Raw genomic sequence first — 8,265 nt, forward strand, 5'->3', positions numbered from 1 at the left:
TCTAAAATCGTGTTCTTTTTGTACAAGTTTCAAGTTTTCAAGTTTATTGATAAGGACATACTAATCCTGGACTACATCTTCCAAAACAGTGCTGGAAGTGACAAACTTTGCTCCAAAGTCTTTTTTAAATTGTCCCTTAAGTCCGCACTGAACTTGGTGAAAGGGCGTAAGAGTATGCTGTGAGGAAGCAGTGAGGGAAGAGTTGGAAGCTAGTTTTGACTCTGTTCTTGTTTATGTGTGCTCGTCCTTGGTTAAATCTAGGAAACTGACAAAGTGGTGTGGAGTTCAAAGGGTGCCGGGCCTCTGCACGTCTAAGGTCGAGGCCACTGTACCCCCAATCACACAGAGGCTGATCGATCTGATGGTCCTCAATTAGAGCAGGGCTCCTTTACCTCTGGCCCGCCGACCTTCAGCCTTTGTATGGATGTATTTACGTGAGGGAGAACTTTAGAGAATGAACAAACACTTTACTTGAGTTCCTTTAACATTACCAGAGAGATTTAATAATATGTTTAAGGCCTCATTTAAACTCTTAGCAGCTGCTTCGGATCTATAGTGCCATGTCACTCAACAATCAATACATCTCTTACACACACACACACACACTCTGTCACTAACACACACACACACCCTGGGAGGAATCTCCGTTATCGGGGAAACATCAGATCAAGCAGATACACTTGAATGGCCATTGGGGCCAGATTGACTCACAGTGAGGCGACTCGGGATCAATGTTTTTGCTTGCAAGCCAAACACATCCTGTTGTTGTGTGTGCGTTTGAAAGTGTGTGTGTGTGTGTGTCCAGGGAGTGATGCCTGCCCAACCAGCTGTCCGCTTATTCACGGCTATTAATATTAAGATTGGTGCTGGTGGGGATCAGAGGATGGACCGGCAGGCCGAGTGCGTCCGTGGACATGAGGCCCCTGCTCGAGCTCCCCCACTGGGCTCCGGGGACAAAGACAAGTGCCTGTGTTTCCAAACACGGGCCCCTCTCACCACCCAGAGGTCAGGAACTTAGAATAATCTAGCTCAAGCAGGAGGGACCGTGCTTTCTCATGCAGACACACACACATTTAGGCATTAAGGCTTTGATATGACCCTTCTTAACCCAGCAGAGGAGCGAACGGCGAGGGAAGAGATGGCTGGAGGCAGAGGGATTCGTAGCCTGAGGGTGAGGGGGTCTACGTGGGTGGAAAAGACAAAAAGTGGGCAATCAGGGGACATATGCTTGACACACAGAGAGCTCGCGCATGCCTGCCGAAATACAAGAAACAAGACGCAAGAGGGTGAGATGTGAACCCGCTGTGTGATCAAAGCAGACAAAGAGAGAGAGGGAGAGAGAGGGAGACCTCGCTGCAGTCGAGTCATGAATGAGCTCGGTGGTCTAAAAGGGACGCACGCTCTTTGATCCTCCTTTAATAACATTTCTCGAGCACAGTCTCGTGTGCAGTACCACCACCAAGGGGAGACACATGACCGACAAGCAGACACAAAAAATCAAAAGGGACACTTGAGATTTTGAACACTTTTTCTGAGCACTAGCAGCCCGCATCTAAGCGTTGTGGTGTCTAGATTTGGAAGTCTGAATTATTCAAGGCCAGCCGACAGTTGATCTGCTCTTCTTAACCTCACGACTTACTGTATCGCCGTGAGGAGCAGAGTAATGTCAGCTGTAGCCTAGGGGTTGCAGAGGTTGTATTTTTTGCCACTCTAGACTGCTGGGCTAAATTTGGATGACTCTCTCAGAGCCTGTCAAGCTCAAACGCCCTGTTTCTTCTCTGCAGGGGAAGTACGCCATCTAGTGCATCTAGTGTGATAATTCAGAGAGGAAACAGAAAATACACGAGGGTAGATCAGGAGCACATAACATTGTGTGCGTCAGACATTCAGTGGGATGAGGAGATGCTGCACTTAAATGAAAAAGATTATCGTTGTGGATTCTGACAGTGAGCACGGCGCTCTCATACATCCAATCCATTTAGATTCAGCAGAGCAGCTGTCTGAAGTTTCTGCTGATGATGATCCATAATGTTGTCTTAAGACTAATGCAATAAATCCTGCCTTCATGAAGATTATAATGATCAGGTTATACTGAAGCTGTTTCACAGCGGTGCTGATTCAACTTTATATTCATTTTGGAGGATGTCGTCTAAAGTGTTGTTAAATTCGTATTGCGCTGTACAGAGAATTGTGTCTCTGTCTCTTGTCTTTAGTGATATAAATAGGATGAATAAAATGCAAAATGGTTCAGCAGCACCACAAACCACATCTCAGCTTCGTCTCAAATGGTTTGTTACGGGTCAGGATAGGCATCAAGTAGCTCCGGAGTCCAGACATAGGCCATCTTATGTCGTGTTGGACGCATCAGTAATAGAAAGCTCCGTCACAGGGTCCAAATCTGCATTTGACTGCGATAAAGAAACACTTAAATATCACAGAGACTTAAAGGAAACTTATTATGCTTCTTTTGTTTCTTCTTGTGTATGTAAAAGAACCTGAAAGTTAAAAAGGTGAAAGTCTGCACCCTCAGAAGCTCCTCTCTCCCACAGAAACACTGCTCCTGAAATGCCTCGTCAGTAGCCCACGTCTTTAATTACCTGACTTTGTGACATCACGCTGTCGGCCAGTTTGACACGTAAGAATGGGTTTAACACAGCTTTGAAATCTTGCTGTGAACCTGCAGCTTTGGTGCCATTAGTGTTAGGGTATAAAACTCTTTCATTATACATCATTAAAGCACTTTTATTTCTGATTCAGTCCTAAACATCAAGTACCTGGTGCTCTTTTGTGATATAACCTCTATTTCATGCAAAAAAACGGAGTATTTTCTAGCTTCCAGCTTTTGATTTAAAGGACTGTGTAGAATTATAAATATTATAGGGGCTTAAACAAAACTTAAACAAATCACCCTAAGGCTTGTATAGGCTCCTGAGAGAAACGGAGATGGTCTCATTTTTTCAAATACGGCCAATGAAAAAGTGATTTATACATTTAAATTAGCTACGAATCGTTCCATAGAGCCCTTTAACATATCAATATAAACACTAATGTTCCTGTATTGCATTTAATTATGTATAATACACTATAAATTAAATTGACTGCAACAAACATTATATTAATTTTCAGTGTTTTGACTCATTTTTTATTTATTCTAACAAAAGAAGCAGCACAAAGCAGCAACACAATAGAAAAAAAGTAGCCTCACCTCCCTACTAATCGGCCCCATTTTACCAAATCTAAAGAGAGGAGTGGACAATTTGCTGTCTATAATAGCACTGGTCGAAAGAGACAGGTTACTGAAGCGGTGAAAACCCACTCTGTCTGAAATGATCACACTGGATCAGCTGTGGCACTGCGCGTCTCCCAACCGTGAAGAACCACGAGGCTATAATTAAAGGGCTTATTGATTAGACTTTACGCGCTCCTGCGTCCTCTGGACCGTGAGCCGGAGGCCGGGGCGGGTCAGTCACTCTCACTATGCTAATGTCTATGGTAATACAGCCCGCCGGTTTAAGTCGATTATTGACGCTTTCCCTAAATGGACGGTTGATCCACAACCGAAGCTTTGTGTGCCGGGGTCAATAGCAACGAGACTGATGCCGGGGCAGGAGGTCAGCTTCATTTCAACTCCACTGGTTTCAGGGTATGAATTGGGAATGACTTAGTTAATTGAAATATTAATTGGAAAGTGAGTGACATTTCTCAACTCCAAGTGGGATTTCTGTTCATCGTCTGGTATCGAGCAGAAATATATAGAGATCCATCAGTAGAGGCCCTGGGGAATGAGTCAGAGACCCTTATCTGTGGAGGATCAGCCTCTCACTAGCATTTTTATAGTTTTTATAGTCTATTAGTCTTTACACAAGCAGTGTGTGTGTGTGTGTGGGTGAAGAGACAGAGATGAAACAAAAACAGCATAATACAAAGAGTCCCGAGCTGAAATAAAAACAGAAACACGGGCCGAGAAGAGAACCAGCCCCACCTCGCCTTCTGAAACACAGAATAACAATGCTTGATGGTTGATGGACCTCTGGTGGGTGCCGGTGCTGGGGGCAAAGCACAACATCATGCAATCAGCCTGAGAAAGGTCGGCGTATTGATCGGTGTGCATGGCTCCACTGTTACATATCAAAAACATCTCTGCTCCTCCCAACACTTCTCCGGTTCTAAAAATGACCTGGAGTGCACTGCTCTTTACAGCGAGTCCATCCCCAGACGACCGCCCGGCCTGTCACGTTGAGGCACCAGCGCCTCTCAGACTCAAACCCAGACACATAGCTCTTTGTTACAGCACACCTGGCCTTTATAGAAGTTTTCTGGCTGTTTTTCTTACTCGAGATGAACTTATCAGCGTGTGTACACAGACGGAGAGGAGACGGAGGGAGTTTATCTGGCCGGCTGATCATTATAATTCTGCAAGAAGAAGAAAAAGACGCATATCTTCACCTTCATCACAATGAAGCAATAAAATTCCTCAGTGCCGGATGAAGGGTAAAATTAAAACCTTGATCTGTCTGGAGTCTTTATTAAACAGAGAGAGCAGACACAGTCAAATATATCCATCTGATGAGACACTACTTTAATTACTGGTCTCATTCGCGACACGCCACTCACATTGTGCATTCGCCTGCAGGTGCGTTGTGTGTTTGCTTTGAGGTGCCGCACCGACCAGTGTGTTTCATATCAGGAAATGCTTCTCTCTGCCTCGGCCTGATCTTAAAAGCCCCATATCTGCTGTAATAGACTGGCACGGAAGACTACACAGAGGGCACAGCCACGATTCAGGGCGTGTGAATCACGCATGAGTGGGTTGTGAAACAAACAGTGTAATCGTTGAGTTGTGGTTCGAGGTGGAGGAGTTTGCTTTCAGTATCCCTTTTCTCACTTACGCTCTGTGCACGGTCATGAAGCGGGCCTCTGTAAAAATATAACCTGTTACAATTCTGAGAAAAGGTTAGGACCCAGATGCAGAAACACCGCAGGCGGACAGGATACAGGAACTAAAAGCGAGCTTTATTAAACAAAAGACGAACGATCCAATAAAACCAAGAATCCAGGAAAACCAGAAATGAGTCAAAGGGACAAAAACACAAAGCAGCAGCAAAAGAGTCTAAACAAAGTGCAAACAAGAGCAAAGCACAAATCAATGAAAACACAAAGAGCAAAAAACTAGAAGATACCACCACGAGGTCAAACGGAGAAGCGCTAGAGGACACTGGAGGATGCTGGGCTGAAACACGGGAACACAGGAGGGAAACACAGGAGAAAACTGGGGATGAGGTGCAGGCGGAGTGAGGCGGGGAGAGGACAGGTGAGGGAAAGGAACGGAAAAACACACAGTGGGAGGAACTGAAGAGCAACACACGACACATGAGGGCACAATTTCAAAATAAAACAGGAAAAACCAGGATCGTGACATAATCACCTTGAAAAAAAAAACAATTTTTCCTCTTAACTGCAGTGCTTTTCATCATTTTGGAGACACAGGCATCTCTTGAATATAGAGAGGCTTGTGCTCATGACAGCAAGGAACTTTACAGGACAGCTCAGCCGAGGAGGCGTCCTCCTCAGGTACATTTGAAGAGAACTAGATACAGCATCAGAAGCAGGGCCCTTTTTTTTTCCTTCGAAAGCTGCTCAGTGGGGCATGAAGCTAAAAACGTTCAATATCTGAGTATAAAATTACTCCTATGGAGCGTGCACATGAGAGACTTCCACCGGCCGAGCTGAGACTAACTTCTGGTTTGGCCCTCCGCTAACTTGAATGGGGCTCAAGATGTTTGAGGGACAGGGGCGAAAAAAACGAAAGGGGCACCAGCTGTATGCAGTGGGGCACCAGTGCACAGAAAGTTGGGATACATTTACAGTGAGACAGTTGGAAACCCTGGTTAAGATTGAGATTGTTTAATATGTTATTATTTCGGCAGCCCGCCTCTCGTCCTTTAGCAGATGCACGCCTCCGTCTGTCTGGTGATACAGCAGAAAGAAAATAGTTCCTTCATTAAAATGCTCACAACAAGGTCTCTGAATTATCTGTGGCATAATTTTTTGGGCGGGCTTTTAGCACCACAAGCTAAGTGCCATCTAATTCCATTACATTGGAAAGAAGAGAGACATCTCTCTGGCCGATATCTCCAAAACTTGGCAACTCACACAGAAACAATCAAGATAGAAAAATAAATAGCGCCACAGGTAAGAGGAAAAATGTGTATTTTTGATTTCAGGGGGGAACTGCCCCTTTTAAAATGTGTTTACATGCATCCGTATGTAAATATATTCTTAAGCATGCCCTCGTGTCCACGTACGGTGACTCGACAATGTGCGTTTCATTCCCGTTCGCGGTCGATATAGGATGAGGATATGAGAGCCAGTATTGATTGTAATTTCCTGCGACGCTACGTTCCACTCTCTTGCTTTATCAGGAGACTAATTCCTATCAGCCACGCTGTCGGCCAACAGCCCGGGCTGCTGCCCAGGACAACAACTAATGAATACGAGAGGAGCGAATAATCCAGCGAGGCATTTCAGCTCTGACAAACAGGTTGCCACAGGGATGATGATGATGAGGCCGGGATACGTGTGGAGAAATGTGTACATACAGCATGTTTGTATACGAGTGCAGGCGGGTCAACATGTGTAGCTTGCTTGCATGAGTGCCTGCAGACCTTCGTGGGGTTGTATATGTAGATATGTTCTCGAGTGTGTGTGTTTGTATGTATAATGTGCTTGTGGAAGGCACACACCAGCCACGTTTTCACTGATTTTAATGACTGGACTCCTGGGATGACGGCTGTTTGTGTGCCTTGGGATAAGGGAGTCAAGGGCATGAAGCTAACATTTGCTTTCCATCCTGACAGCAGGTGGAACGCCAATAAGGGGTTTATTTTCGCCATCATTGTTGAGCCGGTATAATGATGTGCTGGCTGAGATGGCCCACAGTGTCCAGATACATAATGTAGGTTTTCCTCCATTTTTCTCTGCTTTGCACCTGTTATGCCTCTCTGAAACTCTCTTCTTCTTCTTCTTCTTCTTCTTCTTCTTCTTCTTCCTCCTCCTCGTCTTCTTTTCTTTTTCTTTTGCTTCTTCTTTTTCTTCCTCTTCTTCTTCTTTTCTTTTTTCTTCTTCTTCCCCTTTTTTCCTCTCTCGCTTTCGTCTCATACTGTATATCTGTGCTAGGTTTAATATATCAATTAACTAATCATTAAACAGCACAGTAAAATAAATGCACTCAAATGGGTGTGTTACAAGTGAAGAGCAAACCGGTAACATGCTAACCAGCTAGTAATATTTTAGTGCTAGCCATCAACAACAGCGCAGTTAGCCTGCGTGGCTAATAATTCAAAAGGATCCCTATTAGCTGTACTCGGCACCAGCTAGTCTTCCCGGGGTCCAAAATCCAGAACATTACAATAACAATGTACACCCTAACATTTGTGTTGCATTGTGTCATCACACGTGCACCTCAAACTGTGTTACATCAAGAAATCGTTGTTACATCGTCGTTTCTTCAAATATTGATTCCAACATAAATTAATTCCTAACTCTACCTCTCAACTCAACCTTTCTCCAGGTCAAAGGTCAGCACTGTCAAAGGGGATTACAGGCCTGAATTCACCAAGTTCACTTTCATTTTCAATCACACTGTAACAAATGTGTTTCCAGTGGAAAGTTCATAGTTGTAAATGCTGATGTGAAATGAATGAAACAAGCCGAACAGACACAAAGATGTCATTCATCTGATGCAGTCTTTACAAAGAGCCAAAAATAATCTGAGCACGTGCGTGGGTGTGTTACATGTGTGCTATTTTAAGTACAAGCATTTCTGATAAAAACATTTGTGTAACATCTGTCTTAACAGATGAACCACAGCAAATTTCCCGTGACCAAACGTAACATTTATTAAAATTTAAAGCGGATTTCAGTCCACCATCTTTACTACCAGTCACTCTAAAAGTAGAGGCAACCTGTGGCTTTTACAGTGAGCGTAAAGGAAAGGGCTGAGTTTCTGTATGTGTACACATTGTATGAGTGTTGGTGCTTTTCAGTGATGCTACTTTGTATATTGTGGGCTTGTCTGTGGTGAATGGACTGTTTCTCATCTTTGGTTTTTGAGAGGTGAATCATTGTTTCCCCTCCCCACTGTGCGGCCACAACTCTCCATGGTGACGAGTAAGGGGTGTGGGGGACGGGGGACGGAAGGGGTCTCGTTTATAAGAGACGAGATCAAAACTTGAACTATCAGAGAGACAGAGAGAACTTCACTAA

This window comes from Pagrus pagrus, assembly GCF_965226575.1.
Source record: "Pagrus pagrus genome assembly, chromosome: 12".
Lineage (NCBI taxonomy): Eukaryota > Metazoa > Chordata > Actinopteri > Spariformes > Sparidae > Pagrus > Pagrus pagrus.